This window comes from Vipera ursinii (genome assembly GCF_947247035.1).
Source record: "Vipera ursinii genome assembly, chromosome: 12".
NCBI classification, from domain to species: Eukaryota; Metazoa; Chordata; class Lepidosauria; order Squamata; family Viperidae; genus Vipera; species Vipera ursinii.
The window spans coordinates 6,131,030-6,156,974 of record NC_139525.1 but is presented as its reverse complement, the minus strand read 5'-3'; the positions used below and the strand labels follow the sequence as shown (position 1 = coordinate 6,156,974).

The following is a 25,945-nucleotide window of genomic DNA, read 5'->3' as shown; positions in this document are numbered from 1 at the left end:
ATGGATAGACACATGTACATGCAAAACAGACTGGAGCTGGCTGCAAGAACGATTGTGGGTGAGGGAGAAAGTTAATTCTCTTTTTCACTTTGAGGACTCTCTCCGGATTTATCGGTCATCAAGAAAAACAAAAATACAGGGATGATGAAGATACGGTAATGGTTCCCGCAGGGATATCTATATACAGAATCACAGTGACTGTGATGATGGTTGTTTTACTACATGCCCCGAGGGGGAAAAAATAAAACAAAAGAAAGTGCCTTTAATAAAGAGCAACAGTGTTTGGGAAATGAAGTAGAACTTAATAGCTGATTGACCTTCCACCTTACAGAATCCCAAATCCATGGCTGCTCCCTGTTTAGAAATAAATACAGGAATGAGAACGGGATTCGAAAATGCGCCACGCCGAAATGAATCGATGTTGTTTGGAAACCATTCTTCTTGCTGAGGCAGGCTATTCCTCTCCCCAGTGAAATTAGATCTAATTTTCCAGCCACCTTGCAAAAAAAAATAACCCTGCTAATGTACATAATGATTGTTCAATTCCGCCTATAAATGTTCTGGATTTGATGAGCCCGGGGACCAAGGTGCCACCAGAGTCTCCAGAGTGTCTTCACTAAAGTCTTATGTCGGAATATTGTAGATCCTGACCCAGACACAGCACATTTAATGAATGACAAACTCCACGCTCTTCCCTCTCCTCTCCGACATGGGAAAAGTAGCTTCAAGCTCTTTTTAAAGAGCTTTAGATGGTAGGATCATAGATTCGGAAAACAGCAAATGTTTCTGTGACTTTCAGAAGGACGATTCTTCTTTGCAGGGGGGAAAAACCACAACAACCCTTCAGTTCTTTTCTAAAGGCACATAGAAGTACTACTTCTTCACTGCAAAGACGGACCAAAATCTACTGGAAATCAATGAAACTGTTAAGTTGTGGGCTCTGCTGAGCAGGAATGAAGACACACGGCTGAGTACAGAGAAACTCATTTTTTATTCTCGCTGGAACTGTACATGAACTTGGGCTGCACCCGGCCACAATATATAGCCTAGCCCTACGGAAGCAGCCAATAGGATTGAACCGGCGCTTTCTGCCTGGGGCTGACCAATTGCAGGACCAGAGACGGCCTGTCTGGTTTTCTGGGGAGCCGTTAGCTCTCCAGCAACGCACGTGGTGTGGTACCACAAGCCCAATTCATAACAGAAACCAAAGGAAAGATGTGTCATTTCTGCTTTGGTTGGTTCTTTCTCACACCTGCAGATTCTCACTTTCACCACCAAGAACTGCTGGCTCCTGATACCCCTGTTCCTTTGTTTATGTTCCCAGACACCTGACATTTAAGCTTAATACACAGAAGGAAATTAAATCCATAATGAGATGAAGATGCTATGATTGATTTTGATCTGAATGGTACATTATAGCTTCAACAGCACGCTTACAGCTCCCAGTGCTCTAATCCTGGGACTCATAATTTTTTTCCCTGGCAGTGAAGCATAGATGTTAGCAGAAATCAAGCTCTCATAATCGCATGCTTAACTAAATCTCAAGTAACTTTTTAAAACTATAGCACTTTGAAATAACCTACAAGGGTAACTGGCAGACAGATTGAGCATGAATGCTTGGAGAGCACGGAGGAAATAAGGTTCCATAATAAGAGCATTCACAGAAGCGGTTTCCTTTCCATATTCACACAGTGAAAGGGGTCGTTACAATCATAATGAAAGATAATGGCATTCCGTATCCTTTTAAGTGCTAATTTGACCAATTAGGGCAAAGCAAGACTAGATTTGAATGTGATTCACCACACTAAAAAGACTCTAGTTTGAGTCTGAGTTAAAATGTGGTGAAAAATAAGAGATACTTTCACAAAAGCAGAGGATGTGGTAACATGATTCACTGCATCACAAATTAGCTAACCACATTTTTAGCCCACATGTTACACAAACCAGGTCAGATTGATCATTTATGCTTCTATATGTCATGCAAGTAAGGAAGTAACTATCAGATGGCTGGATTCTGCACAGCAGCAGTGGGATTCATAGATATTTCACACGACTAATGCAGCAAATCTTTTAGCATTATTACTAGTTTGTTGCCTTTCCATATTTCATGACTGTAGGCCTTCCCAGTTTAAGGATTGGTGTTATATTATAGTTTAGGCCATGTTGTGTTTTGTTTATGTGAAACTGAGAGATTGGACTGACAGATTATGATTTTAACATAAATTTTATTTTGTTATCTATTATTTTATTCTAGAATTTTTAACTGGATATGCCTTCATTGCTTTTAACTTGTTCTGGTCTTTGACTGTAATAAACATTGATTTGACTTGACTGGAGTAACTATGGTTTAGCTAAGTGGGTCCAGTAAGTGGGTTCCACAAACAGAGTTGCTTTATATAAGCTAAACAAGAGAAGGCAAGAAAAAAAAATAGATTTTGAACATGGTCTCCTTCACAATACATCAGCTGAGCCAGGTTTGAAAAATAGAATTCTGGACAGCCCTGATATTCTGGGTGACTCAGAAACTGGGACACAAACAAATTGTTGGGTTGTGTGTCTATAAGATTTTTTTTACAAAGTGAAAAGATTAAAAAATAATAATGAAGAAAAAAGGAAGAGGGAGGGGGGAAAGAAAGAAAGAAAGAAAGAAAGAAAGAAAGAAAGAAAGAAAGAAAGAAAGAAAGAAAGAAAGAAAGAAAGAAAGAAAGAAAGAAGTGTTGAAAACAGTAGAAAGTGAAGAAACAAAGATACTTGGTGTCTTCTAGGCATATGTGGTGCTTAGTAGTACAAAATGAACTAATGTAATTCCCTTCACAGTCCTTTTTAATTAGCAAATTCAGAAATCACTAGTTTTTCAGCAAAATGTCAATGGAAGTTGGGAAACCACTTCTGTACGCTAAGATCGGAGGATATTCTGTAAAGTTACATTTTGTTCTCATTTTATCAACTAAAATGAAACTCTAGATAGTAGTACACTATGCTGAAACCAGTATGTGAATAGAAGCCTTTTTTTTTTCTTCAGCCACAAATTTGATTAGATGGATTTGTCTTAGGTGGGACCCTTTGCTCTGTGACATCAGAGTTGATATTTGTGGTTCCTCTTGGGGAAACCAAGTTTTACTTATGTGGTTGTTTTTTTTCTCTTCTCCTTTCTGCAATCCCTACTTTTCTATCACTGATGATATTACCTGGTTGGGTCATGAAACATCTGCAAGAAAAAATCAAGCTCAGAGACCACCAAGGACCCCACACTCCTCCTCTTTCTTCTCCCTGACTCTGCAAACATCCAGAATAGATCACCAAATTGATTCTACTTGCTATGTTTCTTTGAAAATTATTAATGATATTGGGGATTAGAAATCTTTGTTCAGAATTCATCCATATAGATCAAATGGAGGCTAAGCTTTTATATAATTTAAATCATGTTATCTTTATGCCAATGCATTTCTTGGCTCAATATGAAACAGAGGCTTTGGTTTCCAAGGTCCTAAATAATTCAAGTTCGGATTATTTGAAGGATTCTGTATCTCTATAAAGCTGTCCCTGTTTTATAGACATCTTTGAAGATATTACCTACTTAGGCTCTTTTTAATGGTGGCCCTTCTCTATATATGATCCTCTTAAGAAAATCTGCTTGACCTTTGCTTGTTTTAAAATCAAATCTGTCTTTTAATGGCTTTTTAATGGCATTTGGTCCTGATGGATACTTTGAAACAGTCACTGGTTGTATGTTTGTTTCTTTAAAGAGAATTCATGAGTGCACTTGATGTTGAACTATTATATATATATATATGTATATGTATATGTATTTGTTGTTGTTGTTGTTGTTAGCTGCGAAGTCGTGTCCGACCCATCGCGACCCTATGGACAACATTCCTCCAGGCCTTCCTGTCCTCTACCAATGTATATGTATATGTATATGTATATGTGTATGTGTGTGTGTGTGTGTGTGTATGTGTATATATGTATAAATAAAAGACCTCTACGTGGTATCTGCCCATTGTAAATATGGATTAGTGACTAATATCCTGTAGAGAGAATCATTTCAGAAGATACAGATCTGCCTTTTTTTCTAGAAAACTTCTAGAAAATATGGTATTCTAAGACTATGTCACAAGAAATGTGCATTCACTAAAGTACTAACATTGTGAGAATTAAAACTTATCTGGAGTAATTGTTTTTTCCATAAAGAAGATTATTTCTGCAATCTACCCTTGTCACACCTAGTTTAGCTAGTTAAGTCTGTGACTTACCAGCTACTTATCATCATGGGTAGGAGATGACTCAGACCCATTCCACAGAGGCAGCCTTGCCTCCCCAGCCTCTTTTGCCATCAAAAACTGCTTCTTGCCAAATGTCATCTATCACTTCTGTTCTGTTTGTTTGTTCAGAAATAAACTCATGCTTCCCTTCTGATCAACCAATTAAAGGGTGCGTCAAACGCATAAATTGCAAATCCTGTCTGCCTCCAGTCACTGCTAGGCAGGGAAGGAGACAACTTACATAAGAGCAAAATGATAATCTAATTATTTACATGGGTGGGGGAAAAGCTTTTCAGGCTCAAATGGCATGCCTTAGGGATGCTTCTTATGGAAGGAACTGTTTACAGTATTTATGCATCACACTTCTGCACAAAAATATCCTTTGCCCTTCTTCGCCTCTCTATTCACCGATTGCGTACTCATGGGTAAAAGCGTAGGGCGTCGTAACATCACTGTAGTTGTTTTGGGTGCTTGGGGAGAAAAAAATAGAAAGAGACACCCCATAAGTAAATAAACAAGGTAAAGGTTTCCATGTCCAGTCAGGTCCGACTCTGGGACATGGCCCTCAAGACTGGGTATAAGGTCACCAGCTTGAGCAGCGACTAGAAGACTTCCAAGGTCACTTCCAATTCTGTTATTCTATGTAGGACTTTTTTTTTAAAAAAAGCTATCATTTCTGTAGGATTTTTCTTCCTGTGCATCTTCTCCAGTAATGGTATTTTATCTGATTAGTAATAGTTAGGTAACTCTTCCTTCATCCCGACTCATCTTCACAGTCGAAAATTTAACCAAAGAATATATCCTGTGCTGTAGCCAACAGCAACCTTTTTATATTGAAATGATCTCTCTCATAACATAAAAACATCACTTCTAGCAAGCAAGCAAGCTTAGAGCAAGATCCTCAAGAGGTTTGGTGAACACAATATAATGAGATTTAATCCTCTGAGAGATCGTCAAGTGGGGAGGGAGGGAGAAATCATCTCTCTTTTGCTCTCCACTATATTCAGTTCCCTCTAAATATAGTATGGATTTAAGTCTGGGGAAAATAATAGTTAGCAGTAGAGCGGGGTGGGAGTTAGAAGGACTAAATGGATAAAGAGAGCTCAAAAAGAGGTTTAACAAAACCTTCCACAAGGTTTTGCAGATGCTTCTATGGTAGATTGTCAAACTTTACACTAATCTTTGTGTTAAGAGTTTTAAGGGCTGCCGTCCTGCCTTTTGCTCTTTTGCTGGGTTGATGCTAGTAAATTATAGATCAGACCTTCTGAAAATGAGCAGAGAATTGCAGCCAAACTAAGGGAGACTATTACATGGTAGTATGATGGAGCCCAGTAGGGCTCCCCTCTTCCTTCACTTTTACACAGCAAACACAACAATATCAAGAGAGATAAAGTGATTGTGCTGCACAAGGAGGCTATCTAAGCAAGTTGAATGATGCAGTTCATCTCAGAGCATTCTCCATTGGTGAATATTCATGCATCAGATTCTCGGTTTTATTATTATTATTATTATTATTATTATTATTATTATTATTATTATTATTATTATTATTATTATTATTATTTCACTATATTATTATTATTTCACTATAAGCTCCAAATTCCCATATACAGAAAAACCGAAAGACCTACAACTATCTGGGGAGAAAGGAAAACACATCATTTTTAAAAAAAATATAAAAATGGTAAATATCTCACTTTAGTAAGTGATAGAAGAAAGCATTTCTGGTGTGTTTATTCTTACATTTGACCACAGAATCACTCACTCAATCAATCAATCAATTATATAACATTGACAAAGGAGAAGATAACAGTGATGGACCAATTTTCCCCCCTTACATTGCATCTAAGAAAAAACAAGAGTGTTATATAATCAAACAGTAATTCAAAGGGAACTACCAAGCAACTCATTCTTATAGATACTAAAGGAAAGAAGGAAGGAAGGAAGGAAGGAAGGAAGGAAGGAAGGAAGGAAGGAAGGAAGGAAGGAAGGAAGGAAGGAAGGAAGGAATCATATGCTAACTCAAAGCTAAGAGTATCCCAAGATCTCCAAATCTTCAACAGACAGTCTTGGATATAATTATTTTAAGATTAAAACCAATCAAACTCAAACTTGCACCTTCTTGCACAGTCTTGAACATTCATTTTGCAAGTGGTTTGTTTAAACACTGTAAATACTTTGTATTGAATTTGCAAACCACTGCAAAAAAAAGAAATAAAAATAGCACAGCATTTGTCATTTCCCTATCAGAAAATGAAACAAATACTTTTAATTCCCCTTTACTCTTTCACGTGGCATCGAGGCAGAAATACAGATAGCTCAATTCTCAATACAAATGGGAGTTTAAAAATGCCGATTTCCCCACAAGTAAATAGTGGGTTTTACTCATACATAGACTGGTATTCCTTTGGATGGCATAATATTTGTCTCCTTGAATGATCTACTCTCTCATACCCCTCCCATCTAACCCTTTTTGCATATATTTTTTTCTGTTCCTCACCTAGCTTCCATTTTCATTCTCGGTTTCAATTTTTTTCTTCATTTTCTTCATTTCTTCATTCTTGGAACCATCCTATTCTTTCTAAGTAGAACATAGAACATAGAATATGACTTCTACTCCAACCCCCAGCTTGAGCAGAAGAGACTACACCATTTTAGACAAGTGGATGTCCAATCTCTTCTTAAAAGCTTCCAGTGATGGGGCACCCTCAACTTCTGGATTCGGGGTATTCCACTGATTAATTGTTCCCACCATGAGGAAATTTCTCCTTGGTTCTAGGTGGCTAAGTAGATTATATACACTTCTCTCCTCATATGTGGGGCCACGTTCACTGCTAAATAATACTTTCAGTGGAAGTTTGGAATAAGATATTAAACCAAAGGGAGTTCTGAAATGAACTGATGGGTGAAGTGGCACAAAACCACTCCCATTCCGCCCCCTCTTGGATTATGTACCTTTAACACCACCTTTTCCAGGGCTTTGCCTCAAGGCACAATCTGCTCCTAATATGTTTGGAAATTACTGTTCCATTATAGCCACACCAATATTCAATCAAATGAAAATTATAGGGGAGGGAAAGTGATTTGTCTTCTTAATGAGAGTCACCTTGCTGATTTTCCCAACGCCTTTGGCAATCATTAGCCAATCTAGTGAAATAAACAAGAGCTAGTTATTCTTTGGGTGGTATCAGCAGTCCATGGTGAGAGCAGATGGACAGTCCTCCCCATGAATCATTCTATTCAGAGCATAAAGTCTTTTTGAAATCTTGACTTCCCCTGGCAAAGGCACCCCACCCCCAGTTCTGATAATGTGTATCCAAGCTTTCCATCAAAGCTCCTGCGCTGTAGTGAAAGATAGATCAAAGCTTGTGTGTCGCAAGTAAATAGGATGGGATTCAGTCTGGCAGTAAAGATTCAGACTCCTGCTGATTCTAAATGGGTTTGATATATTGTTGCTGCCTGTTGCAAAATAAAAATAAAATCCCAGGAGATCCATCAGGACCTATTTGGTTGGTAAGCAGTCCATAAGCCTGATGTGGCTTGAAAAAGTGAGAACTAGCAAGACCAATCCACATCAATGAAGACAATAAGGATTGGCAGAGGATACAGCAATGGGTGGGTGCTATCTGCTCAGCTTTCCAGAACCTCTCAATGCAAAGTGAAGGAAGAAGGATTCTTCCCAACCAGACTGCCATCTGTTCTTCGGAATGAGACAAGGTCGCTGACAGCTTGGCTGGCACAAGTGTGAGGATAGGAAACCAACCAATTGAGATAAAGAATCAGAAAAGTACAGCATAACTTTTATGTCTTGTCTCCTCTTTCTCCAGTCATCCAGCCTAGTCAAGAAATTCCTCAAACGAGACCATATCCACGAGGCCTTTGGGCCAACTGACATTGGAATCAAATTCCAAAAGATGCTTGCAAGAGTTCAGACCACTGGTTATCTGTCCTTCTTAAGAGAGAGAGAAAAAAATGCCAGAAATGAGAGTAAAAAAAGAGAGTAAGAGAGGTAAAAGAACATTAGAATAAGAAGGCACAATGTGGGTCTCTGTGTGCATGCATATATATGTGTGTGAGCTTATCTTGTAAAAGTTCCCATACTCTGAACAACTGTGCCAGTTGTTCAGACACACCAGAGGTGACGAATCAGAAGCTATAAGATGATATAAAAAAGCCTTCCAAACTGGCGACTCAAAGATATTTGTTGCTTTTCTCCATATCCAATACTTATTTTTGATTGTATGTAATGGAATGCTATAGTTTCTAGTTGCTGCATTAAAATGTCTCCTATAAGTTCGCAAAGTGTTGGTCCTATTAGTGTTTCTCTGATTTGTTGGTATATTTCTCCTTCAAACTGAAAGTAGGTAAAAAGACAGAGGTTGATGAATCCATGATTTTGGATTTTTTGATCTTAGTGTATTTGTGAAGCACTACTTCCATGGATTCTTTTGCTAGTTCTGGATTGATGGGCCTAAAATGTGCCATGACAAATAGCTTGCAGTAGTAATTGCATGCTATGCTTCATATCCATAAGTGTTTGAATCCTGAGAAGTTCAAATACCTTGGTTGATTCAAGCTTCACGCATGGAGTTCAGATAGCTAGAGAAGCATTCACATTACACAGGAAAAAAACAGATATGGGGACAGTGGAATTAGGAAGCAAGGAATAACTGATTCTTCTGTTGTAAAGTGGGCGCAGGAAGAATTGCATTTAGCATTTGTTGGCATACCAATTAGTAGCAAGGAAGTATAAGTGGATCAGAGAGACATCTATTAATCAGGATTAGTCAGTACTGCCCTTATGAAACTTATGGATAAGTCTGCATAAATTTGTAGCCTATAATCCTATGGAAATTATAGAGAGATAGTTCTCACATTGGCAAAAATAAACAATGTAATGTTATATATCAGGACTTTACCAAAAAACAAGATAGATGGAAACCATATCCAGACCAAAAGAGAATTGTTTTTAGCCTTTTACATATACTAAGCAGGAGAAAAAGGCACCCCAAAATGAACATCAATTATTACAAATATAGCTTGCATTCTCCTACTCAGCTACCAGTAAAATCATTTTGCAACAGTGTTCTTGCTTATCTGTATTAGAAGGTCATGGGGATTTTGTGTCTGTTTTTTCCCACTCCAACCTCTTCTAAAGAAATTTCACAAGAGAGGAGAAGGAAAGACAGTGTCAAAGCAGATTTATTTTTAATGAAAACTGGTGCATCTCTTCAGAAACCATCACATATTTGAGAAAAGCGTCTTTTGTCATCCCTGGTATATATCTATTTTCCAACAAAAAGGTAGCTTCATTAATTATATATCTTGTTAATAGCCACTTATCACTTATTTCAAGTGATTACATTTACATTAGCAAGTCCTCCCATAAATGCCAATCCTTTTATATTAAAAACAAATATTTACGCTCTTAAAATATAGTAAAGTCTGTTTTAAGATTGTTTTCATAAGTTGTTACCCCTGTTCTGTTCTTTTCCCTTATCTCCTATGGTTTATATATAATCCCAGTTCTAACTGGATTGTAGCAATTATCTACAATTATCTATCTAGGTCATGCTATTATCACTTCCATTTACATTGGAAGGGTAAGAATTTTTCATGGCACACGAAACAAAAGAAAACTAATCATAATGCAGAGAAGATCAACAAAGATGATCAGGGGAATGGAGACTAAAACATATAGGGAACGGTTGCTGGAATTGGGTATGTCTAGTTTAATGAAGAGAAGGACCAGGGGGGTGACAGGATAGCAGTGTTCCAATATCTCAGGGTCTGCCCCAAAGAAGAGGCAGTCAAGCTATTCTCCAAAGCCCCTGAAGGCAGGACAAGAAGCAACGGATGGAAACTAGTCAAGGAGAGAAGCAACCTAGAACTAAGGAGAGATTTCCTGACAGTGAGGACAATTAATCAGTGGGACAAATTGCCTTCAGAAGTTGTGGGTGCCCCATAATTGGAGGCTTTTAAGAAGAGACTGGATAGACATTTGTCAGAAATAGTACATGTTGGACTAGATGACCTATAAGGTCCCTTCCAATTCTGTTACTGTTACATTCTCCATTGTTAATCTCTTCATAACAGAGGCCCAAGGGCTTTCAACAAGGGGACCAATATTTTTAATTTATCCATAAACCTGGGGTAAAGCTGTTCCTAGGTTGAACAATTCTGCAGATATGTATGTTCTTCTTTGCACCGACTGACAAAAAACGCGTTTATGAGCTGATGTACCATTCTCATTTCTAAACTTTCCTAGGTTTTCATCAAAACTTAAAGCACAGCCTTCATTTATCATTTAATCTGTGTAATATCAAATTCCCAAGGTAGTTTTTTTTTTCCTTTCCTCCTAGCACACGTGATTTCTAATCCTTCTCCTGATCTGTTGGAGGGAGATGAAATTCAGAAGTGCCAAAATAATGGCTTCTTCTTGCATGGAAATCTAGGTCGGAAATCTCTCTTTTTTTGTATAAGTCTCTACTATGAAATATATATATATATACATATATATATACATATATATATACATATATACATATATACATATATATATCATAGTAGAGACTTATACATATATAACTTATACATATATATATATATATATATATATACATATATATATATATATATATATATATGTATATATGTATATATGTATACATACATATATATATATATATATACATATATATATATATATATATATATATATATATACATATACATATATATACATATATATATATATATATACATATATATATATATATATATATATATATATATATATATATATATATATATATATATATATATATATATATATATATATATATAAAGTTTCTGAAGTTTGTAGTAGCCTGTATATCACTCCTTTTTTTTTGCTTTGTTTTCATTTCACATGAATGAAAGAAGTATAGAAGTGTTGCAAGTTAACACATTTCTATTTTTTTTTCCACAGGAGAACAATAACACCAGCTGGTCTTAATGCTAACATTTAAATTTTGTGGAATGCACAAAAAGGAAATTGTTAGATGAAATTAACCCAGACTTCTCACTCAAGGCAGACAGGACCAGGCTCAAATTATTATATTTTGGAGATATTGGTAAGAAGATCTAGCTCTCTAGGGAACTGTCTGATGCTGGAAAAAGTGTAAGGAAATAGAAGAAATGGGCAACCAGCAGCAAGGTAGTGCACTCGATCATTGCAATGAGGTAGCACAGTTGGAAATCTGAAAAGCCACATGAGGACACATCATCCTGGATAACTCTATTCACGGGGTTGCCAAGAGTAAATATTGACTTGATGTTGATTTGATCACTGATTTTCAGGAAGGTTAGAATATTTCAAGGAAGAGAGTTACTGTCTTCTTCTTCTTCTTCTTCTTCTTCTTCTTCTTCTTCTTCTTCTTCTTCTTCTTCTTCTTCCTCTCCTCCTCCTCCTCCTCCTCCTCCTCCTCCTCCTCCTCCTCCTCCTCCTCCTCCTCCTCCTCCTCCTCCTCCTCCTCCTCTCCTTCTTCTTCTTCTTCTTCTTCTTCTTCTTCTTCTTCTTCTTCTTCTTCTTCTTCTTCTTCTTCTTCTTCTTCTTCTCTCTCCCCCCCCACCCGACTTTGGTAAAGTTTCATGAAGTCTGAATTGCACATAATCCTCATACTACTTTTAACCAGTGATGCATGGCAAGATGGAAGAGAATTTATTTGGGTAGCCTAATGCAGTTGAGTTTTGATTGGCATTTTCAGATGCGATTTGCAGCAGCCGTCCATCCCTGTAGGATCATGGCTTTGCATCACTTTAAATGAGAAAGAGAGGGACGTATCTGTCATAGGGATTTGCATACAAGCTCATTTAGCTGGTAGGATTTCACCGAAACTCATATCTAAAATCCTACTTATGTAGTTCCATCGTTGGAATGCATGGGGAAAAGAATTAAGTCACACTAAGAAAGAAATGTAATGCACTTTTCAAGATGAATGTTGACATAGTTTACAGCATTGAATCTGTCCATAAAGACTAAACAATTTTCTTATTATTATTTTCCATGCAGCTTGAGAAAATCACTTGTCTCCATAGAGGACTCCATTTATAAAGTTGTCTTCTGTCATTTCCTAAGAAGTTCTACTACTGATTTATCTTATTTTTTCTTAAATCCCTTTTCAATAGATCTTTGGAGTTAAGATAAGCATTCCTATGAAAAAGATCAGGAAAACGATAGCAATTGAGGCCAGAATTTCTGTTGTTAAACAAGAGAGGCATTAAATGCCCAAGTTTAACAACCTTTTTTTTGCCAGGTCTGTTTAATGAATTACTGTAGTTGTTAAGCAAAGAAATTTGGTCATTAAGCAAATCCAGTTTTCTTCCATTGGCTTGTCAAAAGCCAGCTGGGATAGGTTTTGATCACATGACTCTGAAGATGCTGCTACGGTCATAAGCATCAGTATTGCTTGTAAGTCATCTTTCCTGTGATGTTTGAACGATCATTAAACAAATCATTGTAAAACCAAGACTCCCCATAGCCTCTGTAGCATTTAGTAGGAATGGCTGGAAATTTTGGCTCCCGCTAGATGATGACCCATTAATCTGTGTTATCCACAATCTTTATCATTTTTTTAAAAAAAAACTGTACATCACTCTTCAATGCAGTGAACAGGAACTACTGTTCTGGCTTGTTGTATGTTAGTTTTAAAATATATCATTCGTTTGGGGATATTGGAGTCTAATTTAGCATCCCTTGTTTTCCTCCGCAAAATCAAAATGCATATGGCAAAGTTATGCAAACACTTGGTTATTTTCCTTCCTCTGTCATATGTCCATATATCATTGTGCTTTTTCTCTCCTCTCTAAAATCATGGTTTACTTCCATTGGGAATGAAAATAACAGAAGGTTAATCTATGTGTGTGAAAGACACACAGAGAGAGACGGATCGAATCAAGATCACGTAAAGTGTTGGTACCATTTTATAAATGCCTTGGTGAGATCAGACGTGGAATATTGCACCCAGTTTTGGTTGCCACTGGAGGCTAAAACACACGAAGAACAATTGAGGGAATGGGGTTTGTCTAGTCTAGTGAAAAGAAGGCCTGGGAGGTGACATGATAGCAGGGTTCCAATATTTTGAGGGGCTGCCACCAAGAAGAGGGGTTCAACCTATTCTCCAAAACACCAGAGGGCGGGACAAGAAGCAACAGATGGAAACTAATCAAGGAGAGAAGCAACCTAGAACTAAGGAGAAATTTCCTGACAGTGAGAACAATGTGCTCCATCTTTGGAGGCTTTTAAGAAGAGACCACTATAGGTTCTCTTAGACCATTATAGAACATTATGTCCAAGGGGTTAGACTAGAAGGCCTCCAAAGGTCCCTTCCAACTCTGTTATTCTGTCCTCTATAGCTGATCTTAGGATCAAATCACACATATGATCTATTGAAAAGACAGATGATGATGATGATGATGATGATGATGATGATGATGATGATAATAATAATAATAATAATAATAATAATAATAATAATAATAAGAAGAAGAAGAAGAAGAAGAAGAAGAAGAAGAAGAAGAAGAAGAAGAAGAAGAAGAAGAAGAAGAAGAAGTTGGAAGGGACCTTGGAGGTCATCTAGTCCAACCCCCTGCTCAGGCAGGAAACCCTATACCATTTCGGACAAATGTCTGTCCAGTCTCTTCTTAAAAACTTCCAGTGTTGGAACATTCACCACTTCTGGAGGCAGGTTGTTCCACTGATTAATTGTCCTCACTGTCAGGAAGTTTCTCCTTAGTTCTAGGTTGCTTCTCTCCTTGATTAGTTTCAATCCATTGCTTCTTGTCCTGCCTTCAGGTGCGTTGGGATGAGTAGATTGTTGCAGCAAGAAGTCAAGATACACCCGAACCCTTTCTGCAACATCTCTTCCTTTTTCCTCAAACTAATGTTGGGTCTGGTGGTGAAGGCACTAGGCTAGAAACTAGGAGACAGTGAGTTCAAATCGCGACTTAGGCATGAAAGCCAGCTTTAGGGTGACTTGGGCCAGTGCCTTTCTCTCAGAGCAACCCACCTCATAGGGTTGCTGTGGGGAAGATAGGAAGATGCGTTGGATAGGTTTGCCACTTTGAGTTGATTATAAACATAACAAATGCAGGATATCAACTAAATAAAATAAAAATCTTTTGTTATATATAAATTATCCATTTATTGGTCGATTGATTTGATTTGATTTCTATTACCGCCCATCTAGCAAAAGACTCTAGGTGACTCACAATTTAAAATTCCAAAGGGGATCTTATCACACAGAATCCTGGGGGGGGGGAAATATTCATTAAGGTTTGTTTATGTTAGAGTTTTACAGCTTTCCAGCGCAAAAATACCCCCCCCCCAAAAAAAAATAAACACACATTCAAAATGAGCAGGAGGCATAGTTTAGGAAAAAAAACTTTATCTATAAACTATATATAAACATGATACATACAGTTTCATTCAGCTCTGGAGAACATCAACAACTCTTAACTTGGAGATCAGACAAAACAACACAGAGAAGACTACGACATGCCCAGACCTAAGATGGATCACATGCTTCACACAGCCAATATTGTCTCTTAATCAAAAACAGTTCTCATTGGCTGGTTTGTTGCTATGGCTATCCCGGTTCATAAAATTTCTTACACAGTGACAATTCACCTGTTTGTTTCCTGTTACTGAAGCAATCAAGCATCCCTGATCAACCTATACAAGCAACTGCTCATCCTCAACAAATCAAGTGCACAGAGGTTATCCCCAATGCCTTAGCCCTGGTGTATTTTTTAAATATATGCTATAGTGAAATTCTACAGCAGCAATGTTGTTTTACTATTAAGAAATTGAGACAAAAAACAAAACAAAACATTTGCAGGACTTCACATTTCAGCTGTTCTGCTCTAATGAGATCCTTGGTGTTTGCAAAACATCCAGTTCATTAGCAGGCATTGTGCAGTCTACAGAACTCATATGCCTTCACTTCAGAGATGAAATCAAGTTTACAACTCAAAACTGACAAAACAATTCTCAGCGCTGCCGTCGGGGGTAAAAAATGGCATCATCTCAAAGGCAATAAAACTTTATGCAGAGACATAGGCGGTTTGATAACGATCCTTCCTAGACAAGATCACATGGTTCTTTAAGTGGTGAATTATATTATAGGTCCTACAGCAAGGCTTGGGAAATAAAGGAAGATTCATATGGGAAACAAAACATTTGCTTATGGGAGCCCTGACATTCCGATATGAAATGGGAATATTGCAACATCACATGTCCAGAATAATAACATAACATTTATTTCCTGATGTGCTTCCCTAGAAAATCTCAGTACCTATTATGTTTGTTCTGCTATTTTTTTTCCTGACTAAACTTTTCAGGATATCTTTCTCCAAACTGAGCATACAACCAAATACATGAATTTCAACTAGAAATTCACACATCTACATTCCCCTGGATGTGAAAAGCTTCCTAAGAATTCTAAGCATTAGAAGTTCAAAGGAGTGATTGGACAACTCTTGTCTATAGCAAACAGATATGTCATTGCCTGGACATCAATGGTACAGAACGATGTGGTTTGCAGTCTCCCATTTCTCACACAGCAGCTGCTAACATTCCTTTTGAAGAGTTTGCAGTTAATTATCATTAATCAAAAGGGCAATCGCCTTCTTGGTTTTTAAATCAGTAGAGGGCAGGCTATGTGCATGGATTGATAGAAAGTTGAATTAAGCGGTTTGGAAGCCACTTCTTTTGAATGTTTCTTTCTCTCCCTCTTTATTATATTCTTTCTATTCTCTTTCTGTTTTTCCTCTTGCACCTTTTATCTTTATCTTTTTTTTCTCTCTCTCCTTTCCTTAAGCTCAGCTTGTAAAATCAATGTTTTAAATGAAATTGTATTAAAAAAAGAAAGTTGAATTAAATGGTGAGCATCATCAGTTAAGAGAAATAGAGGAGAGACAGAAAGAAGTTATTTGCCTATATATGAGTATGTGTATTTATATGTATATGTACACACACACACACACATGCATACACACACACACACACTGGAGGCTAAAACATATAGGGAACGGTTGCTGGAATTGGACATGTCTAGTTTAACGAAGAGAAGGGTGAGGGGTGACATGATAGCAGTCTTCCAATATTTCAGGGGCTGCCACAAAGAAGAGGGAGTCAAGCTATTCTCCAAAGCACCTGGAAGCAGGACAAGAAGCAACGGATGGAAACTAGTCAAGGAGAGAAGCAACCTAGAACTAAGGAGAAACTTCCTGACAGTGAGAACAATTAACCAGTGGAACAACCTGCCTCCAGAGGTGGTGAATGCTCCAACACTGGAAGTTTTTAAGAAGAGACTGGACAGCCATTTGCCTAAAATGGTATAGGGTTTCCTGCCTGAGCAGGGTGTTGGACTAGATGACCTCCAAGATCCCTTCAAACTTCTTCTTCTTCTTCTTCTTCTTCTTCTTCTTCTTCTTCTTCTTCTTCTTCTTCTTATTATTATTATTATTATTATTATTATTATTATTATTATTATTATTATTATTATTATCATTATTATTGCAAGGCAGATGTGTTTATTGATTTCATTATTTGCCTATATATGAGTATGTTTATTTATATGTATATGTACACACACACATATGCATACACACACACACAAACACTATTGCAAGGCAAGTGTGTTTATTGATTTCATTATTTGCCTATATATGAGTATGTGTATTTATATGTATATGTACACACAGAGAGAGACACATGCATACACACACACACACACACACACACACTATTGCAAGGCAGATGTGTTTATTGATTTCATTTATATGCAAGCCTTTAAGAAAACAAACAAACAAACTGTAAGATAACCATAATCAAACCTAACTGTTAGCCAGGCGGTTTGCCTATCCCTCCTATCTCCAAATAGTCTCCTCTCTAACTTAAACTAGAATTGATATATTCTCTTCTACACACCAGCAACAGTGAGAAAGCATACTTTCTCCCCACCCTTCAAATAAAAAAAATAAAATAAAATAACATGACAAAATGCCTATGCCCCACATACTCATAAATCCTAAATATATATATTTTTTCTCCCAGAATTATGCAGGGGCATGCTAACTATGTGTGATGAAGATACATGAACATAATCTTAAAAAGTTAATGCTTCTTTTTGACAACACAACCAAGAGACATTGCAGGGGGGAAAAACACAGGTTGAATGGTTTCCAAAGAGTATTCAGAACAAAGATACATTTGGTCCTTAGATAATTTGCAGTACCCCTGCACTGTTATCTTCTCTCTTGCCTTGACTGAACTTAAAGCAGATCAAAACAAGTAAGATCTGTTTGTGTATGAACCACACTAATAAACTATTTTATGTCCACCTTTTACTACTAGAACTTGTATGGATTCTTGTAAAACTGGGCACATACTGGGTGTCTTCTCCATGCTGGAAACAATATCCTGTAAGAAGACCTGCAGCGTGACTAGACATATTTAATTACAAGAAGCACTTCAGCCTGTTGAAACAATGGACACAAAGCTCTAAAACGAAACAGGAAAATAAAGCTGAGCTGAGGACCATTTTTAATTTCAGGTTTTATCGGGGTTCTCTGTTTGACATAAAGCAGCCTTCTATCCTTACAACTAGTTAATAAGGTTTGAAACAATGACCTTTGCTTATACAGCCAACCAAGCTCCAGGAAGCCACAACTTATACAGAGAAGTAGGCACAAAGTTCACAATAACATGGCTGTGCAAAGCATTTAGAAGAGATGCTTCACTGTGTGTTTATTTTTCAGGGAGTATTTTTATAGTAACCATATTGGCAAACTCCAGTGGTTGATAGCACAATATATATATATAAGTGTGAATGAGGCACTTCTCTTTCAAGTGTTAAAACACACATATCCTTTGCAAGGCTCAGAGAAATCCTTGGAGAAAAGTGCTCCCTCCCCCATTTGTTTATGTGTGTGTGTGTGTGTGTGCAAAGTACCGACAGAAATTATATTGAGATTTTTGAAGGTATAAGCCTTGCATAAGACTTGTCTGTTTTAACATTCTGAAGAGAGGTGCTTCAAATGACTTCAAATCCTGTTGTCATTATAATTACGACAACTGGGCAGATTTCTTAGCAACAGTATACACATAGTAGTAAAGTGGAGATCTCTTTATATTGTAGATTCTTCCATTGTTACTGGGTCTCTATGTCAGGGTTTCATATCAGCTATGGTGATTAAACTCTCATACTGTCCATATCCCAACCAAACCCAAGAAAATCTAATAACCTATTACTGTAAATTAGGAAACCATATATACCACACATCAGAACTCTATATAGGATCCTAGGTTTAAATCCTAGACTTCTTCTTTCTATCTTTTTCAAGTCAATGACTGTTAAGATACTTATTTTTCAACCTGGAAGGTCTATCTCTTATTTATAAACAACTTTCTTTCATCAGAGGATCAAATTCTTTTTGGATATGTCATATTTTGGTTGTTAAAAAAATATAAATCTTCCAATAGATTCAATTCCATAATTTAACAACCCAAATATGCCATATCCAAAAAGATTGAATAGGCAAAAAATGGATTTGAAATTGAAGGAAGATCAGGGTAGATTTAAAAACAAAACAAAACAAAACAAAACTTTACCCTAAACTTTTTTAAAATAATGATATACTTTTGCAGTGCTATTCCCCTTAGGAAACTTTCAAGTTTCAGTAGATTGTGCCTTGTATTTTCCTCCACTTTTCTATACCTTATAGAATATTGATAACTATTAATAAATCATGTGAACTAACCTGCAGGATATGGTACAAACTGTATCAATTTGCTCACAGTTTTCTCCACTCCCACCCCATTGTGTGCGTGTGCATGAAGATTTAATAGCAATTTTGTATTGTCTACCTCTCTACAAATACCCAGAAGCAATATTATGAAAATGAAATAAGAAAACATATATTCTACCAACAGGGAACGTGAAACTACTGTTTTCATATCATTCCTCATAGCAAACTGTCAATTTCAATAGGTAGCAATCTAAAGATTTCCCCCTTCTGTTAAACATTAACATAGTGCAAGGCTAAATGACCCTCCTTAGAAATCAGACAAATGTAAAAATAGAAGAGCCATTTATGGGACTTTAAGGAAATGGGGTTTCATTTCTATACATTTATGTTCTTTTTCAGCTTCTTATAACCCAGTATCTGCAACAGTCCATCCTCCGCTAGGGCAACTGTCCTGTTTCAGGTTTCAAATATTGATTCAGTTGTGGCAATGTCTCTCAGTTTACCCATCAAGAGATAATAGCATGCAAAACAAAGTCTCAGGCGCTTGCCAGAATTGTTTCAAATAGGACCATACAGATGAATAATCCAGAATCAGTCCAAAATTCTGAGATCTGGGTCAGGGTTTGCAAGCGTTCAAAGGTTCGAGATGCAACATGAATAGGAACATCAGTGCAAGAGCTAAAGGTCAGAAGTTGCTTCCAATGCAAATCAAAGCTGATTCTTGAATCAGGCTGCAAGATTTGCTCTCTTGCTTGGCAAGCAGCCAACAGAACAACATTGCTTTGCTCTTCACTCTACTCACTAAGCGTGGGGGATGGGAGGCCTAACATCATCAAAACCATCTGATTTTCCTCTTATGTTTGGTCAGCATCAAATGATTCTTGTCTTTGTCTCTAACTGGCATTCCATAGAGTTTGCTGAAGCCTCTTCCTTAACGTAATCCCTGGGCCATAATATAAACAATTGTTTATATTAGCCAATATATCCCTAGTTCAACTTGACCAAACATGCGGAGGCTTCCCTTTTCAAGATATATTAAAAGTTTGTGTTTTTTTTTAAAAATCACACCTACTTAAAATATATTAGTCTATCAAAGTGCACCTTAAAAAATACATAGCATGCAGTTGGATACTTCCTAAAAGAGTACCATCCAGATACTGCATAAAATGTAAGTAAAATATCAAAGTGCTCCTAATGAAAGAGAAACTTTTAAAAGGGAAATTATGTGATTCTCACTCCCTTTTTTCTTGCACGCTCTTCTTTTTGTCATGGTTAAAAGTAACAAATGACTCATTTCTCTCGAGTCTCCAGAACATTATATTTTTGTCTGGCATTTTAGTGGCTGGATGCATTCCCAGGATTAAAATACGGGGAAGCATTTTATGTAGTGATAGTAATGTGGATTCAGGCATCTTCAATATGAAAAGTGAAATTGTCTGCAGGTTGGGGGGAAAGGAGAAAGTGTATTTCCTTTTTGTGCCTCCCTGTTAGCAACAACAGGAAAACCAAAAATGTTTGGGTGACTTTATTCTATTTATTGCTATTCTACTTAGCCGTTTTTTTATCCACTTTGTTGATTTTTTTTAAATTCTTATTTTTACTTGTACGTTTTTAACCTAACAATTATCTATTTTGCGTATTTATGTGGTTTTATTGTAAACCACTCAGTCACATAGGTGAAAAGGGTTGTGTAGAAATTTAATAAATAAATAAACATGATGAGTATTAGATCAATAACTCTTCCTTCTGCTGATTTTTCTTTATTGGTGGAGTTCACTTTCCAATCAGGTGTGATGATGAGCTTGCAAGATGATTTTTACAATAGATCTATGTTAACCTTGGTTTAATTTGTGTGGTTTCCCATTTTGGGCAAACTCAGCCTTTCATTGATGGTTCAGTTGAGAATAGCCATAAGTGGAAATAGGGGTAAACTGAATACAGCTAGTCCTTGACTTACAACAGCTTATTTAGCGATTGTGCAAAGTTGCAACGGCACTGGAAAAAATGATGACCATTTTTTCACAGTTACAACCTTTGCAGCATCCCCATGATCATATTCAGATACTTGGCAACTGATTCATATTTATGACCATTGCTGTGTCCCAAAGTCATTTATTATCTTTTGCAACCTTTTGGCAAGCAAAGTCAAGTCAGGTTCACTTATCTACCAGATTACTAACTTATCAGCTGCATTGATTCACTGAGCAACTGTGGCAAGAATGGCTGTAAAAGGGGCAAGACTCACTCAACAAATGTCTCACTTAACAACATAAATTTTGGGCTCAATTGTGGTTGTAAGTCAAGGATTACCTCTACTTAGCTGTGATTATGGAAACCAGGAACAACGATATTAAGCACATCACCATCACAATTCAGATAATTTATTACAGCCAGAAAACAGATTCTAGAAAATAAATTTACGTCTCTGTCATCTATTTCTCTATCTGTCGGAAGTAGATACACATATAAAATATACGAGGCATATATATATATACAAAAATACAATTCTTTTGTATTCATTATATATATATATATATATATATATATATATATATATATATATATATATATATATATATATATATATGTGTGTGTGTGTGTGTGTGTGTGTGTGTGTGTGTGTGCGTGTGTGTGTGTGTGTGTGTTTTCTGAGGTTTTTGCGGGTGTTCGTATGTGGATCTTTGGTTATTCGGGTTTTTCCCCGCGTAGAACTAAAGGTGTAGGGGCGATGTTTCGACGGAATCCCATCCGTCATCATCAGGCTGGTGGCTTCCTTCTTCTGCTTCCTTCTGCTTCCCAGAAGAAGGAAGCAGAATCCACCAGCCTGATGATGACGGATGGGATTCCGTCGAAACATTGCCCCTACACCTTTAGTTCTACGCGGGGAAAAACCCGAATAACCAAAGATCCACATATATATATATATATATATATATATATATATATATATATATATATATATATATATATATATATATATATATATATATATATATATATATATATATTGAATACAAAAGAATTGTATTTTTGTACTGCACTGTAATTTTTATCGTAATTTACTATTGCAACAAATTACCTTTCTCTGAAAAAAGCTCAGGAGGTCATATTTAGTCTCCTTTCCCCTAATGTTGCTGTCACTACAACTTTAGATCATGTAGGCTGAGAATCACCCAGCTATATGTTGGACAAAGTGGCTGCATTTTTTTCCTCTACCTTCATGATATTCAGTTGTATGAAAGTTATTTTTTAAAAATGTTTAATAAAAATGAGAAGACAATTTATTTATGAGTTGCATTGGTTGAGGAAGCTGCTCCCTCTTTTGTTAATTAAGGGATATCCACGGGGATGCGTGTATTGCAAACATGCAAATAGCTTGTTTGTATATTCTTTCTAAGAAGAGGAAATCTTTTGGAAATAACAACTAACGTAAGGTGGATAGCAGTATTCAGATCATTACTGATACATAGCTAGCATCCTTAGTTTTGCTTTAAAAAATGTATGCCACTCACTAGGGATTTTCATCTAGCGACTTACCTGGATAGGTGGCTAAACTAAAACTAAATTAAACCAATGAACTCTCCGCTCCTGCCAGGCACAAATATCTGCATAGGTTTGCTGAAGAGCATTAGTCATTTACATGTTTATTTATGGTTCCCCAGGATGCACACATTTTATTAAACAAGCACAAAAAGGCCAAACTCTTTTGCAAGGTAACAATGCATAATATTTGCACAGTTTCCTGCCACAAATAGAGCACCTGAGAAGGTAGACAAATGCTGAGGAGTTTGCTCACACCGGAAAAAAAAAGTTCATTACGTTCTAAGGTTTCTAAAAAAAGAGGGTCTGTTGCAAACTGTTGAAATAAATAATTGCTGGGGAGTTTCAGTTGCCACCCAAAAGATACCAGCATTAGGGCTGCTCTATTCTGCAGCAAGATTCTGTGCCCCTGTATGGCTTAACCGCGGCCGTACCAGTAAGTTAGACCCCAGACTCAACGACACCATAAGGATTATAAGTGGATGTATTAAAGCCACTTCAAATTGCTGGCTCATTGTTGTTCTGTGCCATATCGCATCACCAACTTTACGAAGGCAAGATGCACTAGTGGGACAATACAGGCAAAGTATGAACAGCTCACTCCTAACCGGCGCATGCCGATCTTCCGATTTAAGCAGTTGGAAGATTCAAATCTAGGGAGCCCTCGCTGGCACTTGCCCAACATCCACCCAACAACTTTAACATTGATCCCCAATGGAAAGTCAACTGGGTTGCTGAACACCCAGATATAGGAAGACATATTAAATAAAAGCTGCCAAGATTTGAACTACCTCATCAGCAATAGAAAAAAACCTTGCATAGGATTCGCACCTCACACAATGTCTGCCAGGACTCTGTATAAATGGGGCATAATATCCTCCCCTCAGCGTGACTGTGGAGTCCCAAATCAGATTGTAGATCCCATTCTGACTGGCTGTAAGCTGAGAACAGATACCACTGCAGGATCTGATGATGATGACGATATTTTTTTTAAATATAAACTGTGCTGCACTTCCAATGGTTAGGTGGCCTACCGATTGGTATTTATGCACAGATCTTTTTGACATTTATATTTTATAATCTTTTACTAACCTAGGTGAAATGTTAAGATATATTGCTGGTCCATGCGTGATATACCATTCACTAAATAAATAAATAAAGTGCTGATAAACTAATGGAAAGCAGAACGTTGGGGTTATCTTGCAGAGAGGAGATGTAAACAGGAAATATTTGCAGGGAAGAAAAACACGGGGATTTTCATTCAACAAGCCAGAAATCCTGATCCACCACCAGCCTGAAATAAATAAATAAAAATAATAATAATTTCTAGTGCGCTAATCCCTTCCCGTAATGCTACTTAAAATGATACAGGCCTTCTTCAGACATGACTGTTTCTGTTCTGTGTAATCAGCTTCAAGCTCCAACGGCAAAACAGTGTGCACACAATTGCCTGACTGCACTGATAACATTTTCTGATTTCAGGGAAGAAACAACACACCTCAAGGTGTCAGTATTCATCACTGCGAAGGGACTGCAAAGCACACTTTTGATATTAGTTGCTGATTTGCTATTGATTTCTTCCTGTTTTGTTGCTTCTCTGCTGTGTTTTGGGTCTGATTGCCTTCATCTTCTACCACCTGGCATTATGAACCTTTTTCATACCTTAAGGGTCAACATCTTCCCTGTCCTTACGGTAGCTTGTTGGTCACCTCGCTGTTAGCCACGTAAGACCTTTCTTTGGCCAATAATCCCGATGTGCAACATATTTTGGCTTCAACTGCTCTGCATTCGAAACACTTCTATTTTAAATGACCCATTTTGTGTTCGCAATGGCCTTTCTCCTGCGAACAAATTGGCTGTTCTCAAGCATGAAATGGGTTGTTTTGCACACATTGTGAGGCTCTTTAGGTTCAAAACCCGCTCTTTTGATCTTGGGGGAGCAACAGAACACTCGCTGCCCACCTAACAGCACATGTCGCACGTCAGACAGAACGGTTTCATACCTAAAGTGAGTTATTTTGGAGCCTCGGTGGTTTGCTCAAAATGAAACACAGTTTGAATCAACCTATTTTGTCACAGGCCTACTTTGCAAAGGCTTAATTACTGCTATTGTTATTGTTTTGCTACAAACCTACTTTGCAAAGGCTTAATTAGCGTATCGAATGATAGAAATAACTTTTATCAAGGGCTCAGACTAGTCAATACACATTAGATTCCTAATAATCTGTAAAGTGAGTGACAAGAAAGGATCTCAAAAGGAACACAAAATAATCTAATATATGTATATGTATATGGTATATGTTATATGTATATGTATACATATAAAGATGACGAGTGGGTTGGATGTTGGCTGCCGATTCTCATAGCATTTAAGTAAAATTTGACCACATTATGATCAGATATGGTTAGTCCTTGACTTACTGCCTCAACTGAGCCCCAAATTTCTGTTGTTAAGTGAGACATTTGTTAAGTGAATTTTGCTCCATTTCATAACCTTTCTGGCTACAATTGTTAAGCGAATTACTGCAGTAGTAACGTGGTTGTTAAGGGACGCGGTGGCTCAGTGGGTTAGGACGCTGAGCTTGTCGATCAGAAGGTCGGCAGTTTGGCGGGTCGAATCCCGAGTGCCGCGTAGCAGAGTGAGCGCCTGTTACTCGTCCCAGCTTCTGCCAACCTAGCAGTTCGAAAGCACGTAAAAATGCAAGTAGAAAAATAGGGACCACTCCGGTGGGAAGGTAACAGCGTTCCGTGCACCTTTGGCGTCTAGTCATGCCGGCCACATGACCACGGAGACGTCCTCGGACAAGCGCTGGCTCTTCGGCTTTGAAACGGAGATGAGCACCGGCCCCTAGAGTCAGAAACGACTAGCACGCATGTGCGGGGGAACCTTTACCTTTACCTTAACGTGGTTGTTATGTGAATCTGACTTCCTTGTTGACTTTTCTACTCAGAAGGTTGCAAAAAGTGACCACATGCAACTGTCATAAATATGAGTCAGTTGCCAAGCATTTGAATTTTTGATCACTTGACCACTGCAATGGTCGTAAGTGTGAAAAATGGTCATAAGTCACTTTTTTTTTCAGTGTCGTTGATATCATCAAAAGAGACCTATATTGTCAGTGTACGGACCATGGAAATTTTAGAGATTCAGAGTTTGGTTCAGACTTTTTATAGTATGAAAAACCAAACCAAAAAAGTTTTCCTTTTAGACAGCCAGACCCAAAACAAAGGATTTTGCAAGCAGAGAGATTTTGCGGCCAAGATTTAAACTTTGTTATCTCGCAAGTGTACTTTTCTGTAAAACCTCTCTTTGTCATTTTTTCCCCTTTGTGTATGTTAGCCCAACAGCA

The 25,945-nt window shown here is 37.3% G+C and overlaps 1 protein-coding gene across 1 annotated transcript in view; it reads right to left on the bottom strand.

Annotated features, from left to right (window-relative positions):
• PCDH11X (protocadherin 11 X-linked) overlaps positions 1-25,945 on the bottom strand; it is a gene marked incomplete at both ends in the record, with an annotated part of 442,916 nt that overhangs the window by 229,138 nt on the left and 187,833 nt on the right. The window lies entirely within an intron of this gene.